This window comes from Neofelis nebulosa, chromosome 2 (genome assembly GCF_028018385.1).
Source record: "Neofelis nebulosa isolate mNeoNeb1 chromosome 2, mNeoNeb1.pri, whole genome shotgun sequence".
NCBI classification, from domain to species: domain Eukaryota; kingdom Metazoa; phylum Chordata; class Mammalia; order Carnivora; family Felidae; genus Neofelis; species Neofelis nebulosa.
Window position 1 is genome coordinate 204,151,616 of NC_080783.1, and position 11,085 is coordinate 204,162,700.

Sequence of the window (11,085 nt, forward strand, 5' to 3'; positions counted from 1 at the left end):
TCTCTTGGTTCGTGAGATCGAGCCCCACGTCAGGCTCTGCACTGACAGTGTGGAGCCTGCTTGGGATTCTCTCTCTCCCTCTCTCTCTCTCTCTCTCTGCCTCTCTCCTGCTCACTCTTTCTCTCTCAAAAATAAACAAATCAACTTAAAAAAAAAAAGTCTTCAGAAAACTGTAGGCTCCCATCCTGGTTGTGCTACTGACCAGTTGTTGAACCTTGAGAACATCTCACATGCTTTAAGCCTGGTTCCTCTTCAGCTAAATGAAAATTATAGTGGTACCTCCCTCCTAAGATGGTTTTGAGTTCAAAACGGTTTATTGAAAGCTGGGGAACTATAAAATCCTAACAGAAACGGAGGCAATTGATAATGAATACATTTTTGTAAAGAGAAACATGTCTTTTTTTTTTAATTTTTTTTAAACATTTATTTATTTTTGAGACAGAGAGAGACAGAGCATGAACAGGGGAGGGGCAGAGAGGGAGGGAGACACAGAATCTGAAACAGGCTCCAGGTTCTGAGCTGTCAGCACAGAGCCCGACGCGGGGCTCGAACTCCCGGACCGTGAGATCATGACCTGAGCTGAAGTCGGACGCTTAACCAACCGAGCCACCCAAGCACCCCGAGAAACATGTCTTAAACAAACAAACAAACGTGAGGGGTGCCTGGCTGCATCCGGGACTCTTGATCTCAGCAGGGTGGTGAGTTCAAGCACCGTGCTCCGTGGGGAGACTACTTAAAATAAACAAACAAAAGAACATGTGGATGGTTTTGAGGTTTGGGTATGGAAATTCGTCTCTCAGTGCGCTCTGAAGTCTGGATGCCTCACAAGGTTCCATCTTGCTGTGTTGCTTTGAATTGCAAAGAATCAGTTCCATTTGCCTGCAGACCCAGAGGCTCCTGAATTAACTGCAAATCGGTTCAAGAGCCTTCAAGAGCCGAGATGTCACTCCACACAGGAAGGAGCGGCTCTTTAAGCGTTTTGATCCTTGACTTTGTTAGGTGGAGACATTATTTCCTGATTCACTGGAGCTGCAGATGGGTTGAGGAGGATACGAGCTAGATGACCATAATTAGGGAAGGAAGTATGGGTGGGGTGCACGCACATAAAGAGAAAAATGGAACATAGAAAACAGACAGCTGCCTGCATGGACCAGGGATTCAAATTACTTTAATTTTTCTTGAATATCAGTCAGGGTTTGATCGGGGAACAGAAATCACAACAGTGATTTGAACCGAAAGAGTTTAATGGAAAGAATTGTTACTGACATGAGGTTATCAAACTAGGGGCTCTCAAACCCAACAGGCAGAAAGAACTTTAAGGGATCATGGCATTAACAACTGCAGAAAGTGGTGACCATTCCTAGGGTGAAGGGGACCAAGGTAAGAGGTTGTAATGATGAAAACTTAACAAGATAAGAGGTTATTCAGCCATAAAAAGAAAAGAAATGCCGACATGGGCTAGAACTTGGAATGAACCATGAAAACACGCTGGCTGGAAGAAGCCAGGCATGTAAGCCCACATATTACATGATTCCGTTCATGTGGAAGTCCAGAATCGGGAAATCTATAGAAACAGAAAGTGGGTTGGCGGCTCCTTACATAAATGGAATCATACGGTATTCGTCCTCTTGTGTCTGGCCAATGCACTTAGCATACTGACCTCAAGGTTCAGCCGTGTCCTGGCGTGTGTCAATATTTCCTTCCCTTTAAGGCTGACGAATCCTCGCGTGCATCCGTTGATGGGCGCTTGAGTTGCTCCCATCTTTTGGCCATCACGAAGAACGCTGCTCTGAACACGGGTGTATAAATATCTGAGGCCCTGCTTTCAGTTCTTTGGTGTCTGTGGCCAGAAGTGGCCTTTCTGGAACACGGGGTAATCTATTTTGAATCTTTTGAGAAATCACCATACCGTTTGCCAGCGCGGCTGTGCCAGTTTACATCCCCACTGCCAGTGCACCAAGGTTCCAAGGTCTCCACACCCTCGCCAGCGCTTGCTATCTTCTTTTCGGTGTTTCTTTTTGAGGGGGTGAAAATGTTCTAGAATGGGCTGTGGTGACGGTTACACATATTTGTAGATAGACTAAAACCTGTTGCATTACGTGAGTTATTTCATTTAAGTGTACTTATTTATTTTGAGTGAGGGAAGGAGAGCGAGAGGGGGAAGAACAGGGAGAGAGAGAGAGAGGGGGAGAGGGAGAGGGAGAGGGAGAATCCCAAGCAGGCTCCGTGCTGTCAGCGCAGAGCCCGATGCAGGGACTCGAACTCACGAACCCTGAGATAGTGACCTGAGCCGAAACCAGGAGTCAGAAGTTTGACTGAGCCGCCCAGGCACCCCGAATCATATACTTTAGAGAGTACATTGTATGGTATGTGATTTATGTCAGTAAAGCTGTTTAAAAAAAGGTAGGAGGAGGGGTCCCGTGGATAAACCACACCCTCAGGCCTCCAGGAGGGTGTGCAGATATCGCTGAGGGGTGGGGGCCATGGAGCTGGTCGCGTGAGAGTTGGAAAGAGCTGCAAACTAGACCCAACTGATGCTTCACTGAGGGGAGGAAGTGCCTCCAGAAGATGGGCACAGGAACAGGAAGGCTCGCCCCTTCCTCCTGCAGCCTCACAACCCCCTTCCTGAGCACGACCCCCTGCTCCCAGGAAGCAGCTAGCCCAGCAGAGAGGTGGTTTGCAGCCTCCCACGGCCATCCCCTAGAAGGGCAGGTTTGGAGCGGAGAGAAAAATAGCTTCGTGACTTGCTGTCTTCATCTGTTCTGGTTGCTATATTGACCATAAACCGTGTGGCTTATCGACAACAGACATCGATTTCTTAGTTCTGGGGGCCAGAAGCCCCAGATCATAAAGCCAGCATGGTGGGGTTCTGATGAAGGCCCTCTTTCTGGTTATGGCCACCTCCTTCTGTCCCCTCACATGGTGGGGAGAGAGCGAGCCGGCTCTCTGACCTCTCGTGAGGACACTGATCCCATTCACGAAGGCACAGAGCACGTGTGCGTATCCATCAGCGACATACAAACAGTTGAGTTAGTTTTGTGCAGGGTTTCCAGCGCCTTGACAGAACAAAGTACATATCTGTGTACAAGCTACGAACTACAAATTGTATAATACCCGTGGTTCCCATACAAGCGAAGGGCTCTTCTATTTGCATTTAAGATGGGTATTGCACGAAAGAAAAATGGCAAACAATTGTCCCCTTAATGGTACTTTTCCCTGCTCTTTGAGCAAGTGCGGATTTTCCTTTCCACTTGTGTGAGTCTGTTTCCCCAAAGGCCTCCTATCCCCTGAGTGTGAGGGGTGAGTTTTGTCCCTGAGGAGGTGAGCTGGGCTGTCTGTGGCTTCCCCTTCAGGTGTGGAAGCGAGGGGCCCGCAGGCCGCCTTGTGCTGTAGGCAAAAGCAAGCAGGACTTCACACCAGGGGCTGAGATGCCTTTCCCGATCCTGCCTCCCTGTCCTCGTGGAGGGCCATGTTTCTTCAGCTCCGTCCTGTCCCCCTCCCTGCCCCAGCATCCTTCCCATTGGGCCCCCACCGCCAGACATTCCACTGTTAGGGCTCCTTCTGGGGCAAATGCTGCCCTGCGTCTGTAGAGTCTATTATAGTTTTCCAATGAATCTGTCCTTTGGCTGCCCAGAGCACCCTTGTTCTTGGTACCTACTGACTAAGCCCTGGCACTGAGAAGAGGGGAGTGTGGCTGCTTAGGCTCCGTGTGGGAGGTGAGTGTGGCTGCTTAGGCTCCATGTTGGACAGGAACTTTTAACGCATCTTCTTGGCATGATGAAATACCTTTTTTTCCCCTCTTTCACCTGTTTTTTTTTTTTTTTTTATGTTATTCGTTTATTTTAAGAGAGAGAGAGGGAGAGAGAGAATCCCCAGCAGGCTCCGTGCTGTCAGCCCCGTGCTGAAACGGGGCTCGAACCCGTGAACCATGAGATCATGACCTGAGCTGAAACCAAGAGGCAGACGCTTAACAGACTGAGCCACCCAGGAACTCTTCCTCTCCCACTGAAGCTCAGGGAGTCTGTCTTCTTCCTCAGTGGGCTCCAGGGCTCATACAGACCCTCACAGGTTGGGTCCCAATCCCGTGAGGCCTCTCCTCCAACTCAGAGACACAGCACCAGCTTTAATACAAAACAAAATCCTGGCACCCAGGCGGAAGGTTGTTTACAGAGGACTTGAGGCACCATCTCTGTTAACCTGAACTAGTCTAGGGGACAAGAAAGACAGCGCGTGCTACCTCAGGGTCCACAAGGGTCAAACAACCTTCCTTTTGCTAATTCGCTCTGCTTTGGACAACTTCACCTTGCAGCCCTGTTTACCTAATTTGGTTCTTCCTTCCTGTGAAAGCAGCTTTCTGCTATTGTTCTAAATTGGGGGTGTTTCCACCCTGAATACCTAATCTTGTTTAACTCTTCTGCCTTTGTTTTATATTGGGGCTTTGCCCGGCACTATCTGGACTGGGGCCTTTGCCTCTCTGTCTCTATACCTATTTACCTAATCTTGTTTAGCCAGACTGGGGTGTGAGCATCCTAAGTCTTTCTAATTCTGTCTGCCTTGTTAACCCATCAGTGCAGGCTCAGGGAATTCCTAAGCTTTCCCCCCACATCCAGCTTCTTCCCTGTCTTCCCCCAGCCCTCGGGTGGGGGCTGCTTCTTACCGTCGCTGTCTCTATGAGACTTCAGGATTCTCTCCTACCCTTTCAGTTGCCCAGTAAACAGCTTTCTACCTAGTTACCAATTCCTTATATTACATTTTCTGTTCCAGTAACTGGTATGGTTTCTGTCTCCTGACGGGACCCTGATTGATTCAATAGCTGCCTAAGAAATTATGTTCTAAGTAGGGCGCCTGGTCGGCTCAGTCGCCTAAGCGTCTGATTCTTGATTTCGGCTCAGGTCACGATCTCATGAAACCGTGAGTTCGAGCCCCGCTTTCCGGCTCCACCCCAACCGACCGTGCAGAGCCTGCTTGGGATTCTCTCTGCCCCTCCCTCTCTGCCCCTCCTCCACTCATGCTTGTTCTCTCTCTCTCTCTTTCTAAATAAATAAATAAATAAATAAATACAAACTTAAAAAAAAACAAAAACCTTACGCTCTTAGGCTACTCCAGACTCAGAGAAAGTTACATACTGTGCTAAAAAAAATGAATAAAGAATTTAAAAGTAAAAGAATTCTTGTCTACTGATATATCAAAGACTGGATTTAAAATATATAGAGGGGGCACCTGGCTGGTTTAGTCAGAGGGGCATGTGACTCTTGATCTCAGGGTTGTGAGTTTGCTGGGTGTAGAGATTACTAAAAAATAAACTTTAAAAGTTATATATGTACATATATATACATATACATACATATATGTACATATATACACACATACATACATATATGTACATATATACACATATACATGTGTATATGTATATACACACATATATGCGTATATACATATATCTATACACACATGTATATGTGTACATACATAGGGAGAGAGAGAGAGAGAAACTTTGGAGTCAGTTATATCTGGGTTTGAATCCAGGCTCTGTAACTTACACACCAAGTGGCCCTGAGTAAATTACTGAACTTTGAGCCTCAGTTTCTGTGCTTATAAAACGAGGACAGAGCAGCCTCCTTGCAGAGCTGTTGTGAGAAGGGAGGGAAATGACACAGTAGGAGGAAGAGCTCAGAAGCTAGTGGTGGACATGGAACATAGGCTGTGGCAGGACTTGGTGCAGCAGGGGAGGAAAAGACTGGAGATCCCAAGACCTGGGTTCTCATCCTGGGTCCGCAGGTAACTAGCCAATGGACCCCTCTGTGGGGCCCCCCTCTCCTGACATGTGAAACACCATGTTTGAGTCACATCAAGCCAAGTTTGGTTCCCTAATGCCGGTGTCTTCTTTTGGGTCTGTGGCAAGATGAGGCAAATAATAACACTGTCCTACATTTTTCATAACACTAAATTATTCAGCTTAAAGGACTAGCCTTTATGGTGAGATTTTGCCTGTTTACTATTTGGATATTAATGTCCTGTTTATTGAAATGATAGTATAGGGGCGCCTGGGTGGCTCAGTCTGTTAAGTGTCCGACTTCAGCTCAGGTCATGATCTCACAGTCTGTGAGTCTGAGCTCCGTGTCGGGCTCTGTGCTGACAGCTCGGAGCTTGGAGTCTGTTTCAGATTCTGTGTCCCCCTCTCTCTCCACCCCACCCCTGCTTGTGCTCTGTCTCTCTCTGTCTTTCAAAAATGAATAAACATTAAATTTTTTTTTTTTTTTTTTTTAAATTTTTTTTTCAACGTTTTTTATTTATTTTGGGGACAGAGAGAGACAGAGCATGAACGGGGGAGAGGCAGAGAGAGAGGGAGACACAGAATCGGAAGCAGGCTCCAGGCTCCGAGCCATCAGCCCAGAGCCTGACGCGGGGCTCGAACTCACGGACCGCGAGATCGTGACCTGGCTGAAGTCGGACGCTTAACCGACTGCGCCACCCAGGCGCCCCTAAATTTTTTTTAATAAAAAAATAAAAATAATTTAAACGGTATGTTAATGGTGAATGAATACGCAGACATATCAGTGGGGCAGAGCAGAGAGTCCAGAAAATTTAGAAAGTTAGCATATTATAGAAATGTCATCTCAATTCCATTATGTTTCTAAAATACTTACGTATAAAAATATATTTGATAGAAATAACTGGATTATATGTAAAACAAAACACACAAAACAAAAAGATTTTCTCATAGCAAAAAAAAAAAAAGCCACTTAAGCTAATCAAAAAGCAAATACACTGGGGAATACTTGAAATTCACATCACAGAGAAAGGGTTCATTGATGCAAAATACAAACCGCACGTTCAAATCAATGAGACCAATAAGGCCAGAGAATGTGGGCAAAGACTGGACAGTTGGCAGAAAAGGATACACAAATGTGTATAAATGCGTGCTAAGATACTCGGCGTCATTCATGTGAAGAGAAATAAATGTCTGTGACTTGAACGTTTTGGTAGAAGATGACATTTTGGGAAAAGTAGAAGACATTATATGACAGCTATCTAATTTCCTGAATCGGTCTGGGATGCTTACAAGGATCAGAGTGTGACTGACATCTGCAAAGATGTATTTCTGGGGCTGTTTTCATGACAAACAGGCTTTTGGAGAGTTAAAGATGGGCTTTGTGGATTGTTGCTGTTGCTGTTCTTTAACTTATAAAACAATCCTGAGGAATAAGTGCACGAACGTTTCTAGGGAGCAACGGTGAAGATTCACATCCCAGCGTCAACGTGAGAAGGCAGCAGGCACTGTTTTCCCTGCCGTGAGAATCTTCTCTCATCACACTGGTCTCTTAGCGCATTCAGGCTCCTGTAACTAAAACATCCGTAGACTGGGTGGCTTAAATAAACAAGCATTTATTTCTCGCAGTGCTGGAGGCCGGGACTTCCAAGACCAAGGTGCCAGCAGATTCAGTCTGGTGAGAACCCGTTCCTGGTTCATAGTCTTTCTCTCTGTGTCCTCACTTGAACAGAACGGGCGAGGGAGCTTGTTTAACGAGGGCACTATGAGATCATAGAAAATATACATATTGGTCTCTGCACCTTGTCCCTGGCACAGAGCTCCTAAAACCCTTGTAGTCTCCTCAGTGGTAAGAACATCGAGAATAGCTCTGGCTGTAATATTTGTCTTTGACCTTGTCTCTGACTCAGGGCTCCTAAACCTTGTAAATTTGTGAGTGATAAGAGCACTAGGAGCTTCTTTTATTCTTCTTTTTTTTTCATGTTTATTTTTGAGAGACAGAGAAACAGCACAGAGAGCGGGGGAGGGGCAGAGAGTGAGAAAGACAGGATCTGAAGCAGGTTCCAGGCTCCGAGCTGTCAGCACAGAGCCCGACACGGGGCTCGAATCTGCAAACTGTGAGATCATGACGTGAGCTGAGGACGGACCCTTAATGGACTGCCCACCCAGGGGCCCCAGGAGCATCTTTTATGCTAATGAGGCAACACTGGCGGGGGTCCTGGATGGGGGCTGGTCAGCCTGAATGGAAGATGGGAATTCTCAGCCCTACCCTCCCTCCCCTGGAGAGGAGAGAGGGGGTGGAAACGGAATTACTCACTGCTCAGGCCTACGCAGGTAGCCTCCATAAAATCCCAAGGATACAGGGGAAGTGGGCAAACACATCCGTAAAGGGAGGTTCATGGGCCCGAACTCCTTGGGGACAGAAGCTTCCGCGCTCAGGGCTTCCCCATTGCTTCAATATAATATAACATCCTGATGGAATGCTGGACATAGTTGCCAGACTTTATAACTATGAGCTTATCCGATCCTCATAAGAATCTTCAGGTGGACACTGTTACTGTGCCTGTTTCACAGATGGGGCTCAGAGAGTTTAAGTAACTTGCCGATGCCACACAGCTACTAAGTGGGGAGCTAGGAATCAAACCTAAGCAGTTGGCCACAGAGTCTATACTCTTAACCACTGCAGGGAAAAAAAAAAAAAAGGTGGTGGGGGGCGGCTTAATTCAGCCTTAACTGCCATCACGGGCCTTTCTAGAACTGTACTGTTACTACAGCAGCCATACTCTAGCTATATGTGGGTATTTAACTTTAATTAAGTTTAAATAAAATTAAAAACCTAGTTCCTAGGTTGCACTTGCCACATTTAAAGGGCTCGATAGCCACATCTGGTTAGTGGCTGCTGTACCTCGCGGCACAGACATAGAACAATCCCACCCTCGCAGAAAGTTCTATGGCGCAGCACTGTTCTAGATAACTTTAGAAAGCACTAGTCAAACATAGGACTCAAACTCAACAGGTATCACGTGGGTTGTTTTTTTTTTTTTTTAACGAAACACCACTTCGTAATGTTATTTGCAGCCAACACACCTATTTTTTTGAGAAATACGACATGTCGTATCAGTCATGAAGTTCACAAAATATAAGCATCCACGCAGAATATATTCTAAGGCGACTTCACTTACACCGCTTCTCAGAGAAGCACGCAGTGCATTTTTTTGCCTACCGGCCACCGCTGGACCAGATTTGGGGTTCATACGCGTGCAGGGTGGAGTTGCTCCAACACGAACCACCCTGATGGCTGTCTTGTGTGCACAGTACCATCGAGGTGGCTGGTTTCCACCAGGAAGGCAATGGACATATCAGTCCTCCCTTCCTACCCAGCAATCGGCTCCACGGTGCAGGAACCCCGGCGACCCAGCATCATCGCTTCAAGGGAGGGGTGCGGGGAGGGGCTGAGCTCTCGACAAAGCCCACAGGCACCTGGGTTTGAGCTGTCTGGTTAGAGAACCCAGAGTCCCAGCCTTGAGAAGAGGGGGGCAGAGTGGAGCGGAGAGGGGAAGACCAGAGAACAACGGACAGTTTAAACCCAGGTCTGGTGACCCTGGTGTAGGCACTGGCCGCTAGGAAGGAGAGAGACGTGGGAGACTTAATGTTGCTTGGAGCATTCAAGAGGGCTTGGGGGATGTCAGAGCCGAGAGAAAAAAAAATAAAGGATCGGGAATATGTGAGCGGAAAGCTGATGTCTGCTTGCCCCCCACCCCCGTCCCGCAACAGCAAGTGTCACCAGCTAACAGCTCATTGACACTTGGGGAGAAAGGCTTGGAGTGGATAGTCCAAGGCAGATTCAGAACTCTGGATCCACATCAGCTGTTCTTCCAGAATACCCAGGTACCTACCTGCCCCTGGCTTCCCCTCAGGAAGCTGCCACGCACTCTCTGCTCAGCCTTCCTGGAGCTCAGCTATGCCATCACCCCCAACCTGCAGGCAGGGGAGGGCCAGGCCCCCGGGGGGGCAACGCCTGAGTAGCACCTAAACCATAACCGTCAGCTGACCGGAAACTATAATTCACTTTTACCCACTCATCTCATTCCTGCCTGGATTGGGACTAAAAGGCCCATAACCCAAACAGGGAAGGGGCAGGGTAAGGTTGGGAGCACATAATACACCAAAATGATCACCTGGGTTTGACACATTTAAATGGCTTCCCTGCGGGGCGCCTGGGTGGCTCCGTCGGTTGGGCGTCCGACTTCAGCTCAGGTCACGATCTCGCGGTCCGTGAGTTCGAGCCCCGCGTCGGGCTCTGTGCTGACGGCTCAGAGCCTGGAGCCTGCTTCCGATTCTGTGTCTCCCTCTCTCTCTGCCCCTCCCCCATTCATGCTCTGTCTCTCTCTGTCTCAAAAATAAATAAACGTTAAAAAAAAATAAATGGCTTCCCTGCTCGCCTTCCATTTATCCGCTCTGCCCTCCCACCTCATCCCTGCCCACCTCAGAAAAATCACTTGGAAAATCTGAATAGCAGCAAAACCAGATTTTAATTCCCTTTTGTGTTTTGTTCTTGCAGGCTTTGCAGCTTGACCTTGAAAAGTGACTTTTATTATCCCTTTCAGATTCTTTCTCTTTAAATTTTTTTTTCAACGTTTTTTATTTATTTTTGGGACAGAGAGAGACAGAGCATGAACGGGGGAGGGTCAGAGAGAGGGAGACACAGAATCCGAAACAGGCTCCAGGCTCCGAGCTGTCAGCCCAGAGCCTGACGCGGGGCTCGAACTCACGGACCGCGAGATCGTGACCTGGCTGAAGTCGGACGCTTAACCGACTGCGCCACCCAGGCGCCCCTCAGATTCTTTCTCTTACACTCTGCATAAGGCCTCCTTTCCAATCAGCGTTGATCCTGTCGTTCTCTTCCTCATGGATCATCAATGGCTCCCATGCCCACTAAGATGCACCTTGGTCTCTTCTGTCAGGTATTCAAGGCCTCCATGATTTGGCCTCCACTGGTTATCTTTTTAAAAAAAAAAAAAAAATTTTTTTTTTAACCTTTATTTTTGAGACAGAGAGAGACAGAGCATGAACGGGGGAGGGTCAGAGAGAGAGGGAGACACAGAATCTGAAACAGGCTCCAGGCTCCGAGCCGTCAGCACAGAGCCCGACGCGGGGCTTGAACTCACGGACCGAGAGATCATGACCTGAGCCGAAGTTGGCCGCTTAACCGACTGAGCCACCCAGGCGCCCCTCCACTGGTTATCTTTCCGGGTTCATCTCCCACCACCTTCTCTGCCTCTCCTTTCTTTGTCAACACCCACTCCCTATCA